Here is a 962-nt window from a genome sequence, read left to right as displayed (position 1 = left end):
CCGTTTAGTACACGAAGTGCATCCAGTTTTCGCCGTAAGCCTCTATACTTTCTTGCACATGCTATGTGGGTGAAATGATGATACCATGCCAAGTTTCAACCTTTTAAGAGTTTATTTATAGTGCTTTTCAATTTTAGGGTCTTATAGCTGAAAAAAATCAGTAAATGCATGAAAAATAACAAATGAAGTCAGAAAGGGTTGAAAATTGATGATGTGGCTTTGAATGGTGCATTTTGAACACAGAAAAACTATGGAGTTCAAATAAGTTCAAATAAAATGAAATCCCTTTGTAACAGACGAGTTTCCGTATGAAACCCTGATACTTCGAAAGAGATTGTCCGTTTTGTACACGAAGTGCATCCTTTTTTGCCGTAAGCCTCTCTACTTTCTTACACATGCTATGTGGGTGAAATGATGATACCATGCCAACTTTCAACCTTTTCAGAGTTCATTTGTAGTGCTTTTCAATTTCAGGGTCTTGTAGTTGCAAAAATCAGTAAATGCATGAAAAATAACAAATGAAGTCAGAAAGGGTTGAAAATTGATGATGTGGCTTTGAATGGTTCATTTTGAACACAAAAAAACTATGGAGTTCAAATAAGTTCAAAAAAATGAAATCCCTTTGTGACAGACTAGTTTCCGTATGAAACCCTGATACTGCGAAAGAGATTGTCCGTTTAGTACACGAAGTGCATCCAGTTTTCGCCGTAAGCCTCTCTACTTTCTTGCACATGCTATGTGGGTGAAATGATGATACCATGCCAACTTTCAACCTTTTCAGAGTTCATTTATAGTGCTTTTCAATTTCAGGGTCTTATTGCTGAAAAAAAATCAGTAAATGCATGAAAAATAACAAATGAAGTCAGAAAGGGTTGAAAATTGATGATGTGGCATTGAATGGTGCATTTTGAACACAGAAAAACGATGGAGTTAAAATAAGTTCAAAGAAATGAAATCTCTTT

The sequence above is a fragment of the Triticum aestivum genome, chromosome 7D, assembly GCF_018294505.1.
Source record: "Triticum aestivum cultivar Chinese Spring chromosome 7D, IWGSC CS RefSeq v2.1, whole genome shotgun sequence".
NCBI classification, from domain to species: domain Eukaryota; kingdom Viridiplantae; phylum Streptophyta; class Magnoliopsida; order Poales; family Poaceae; genus Triticum; species Triticum aestivum.
Note: the sequence above shows the minus strand (reverse complement) of the source record.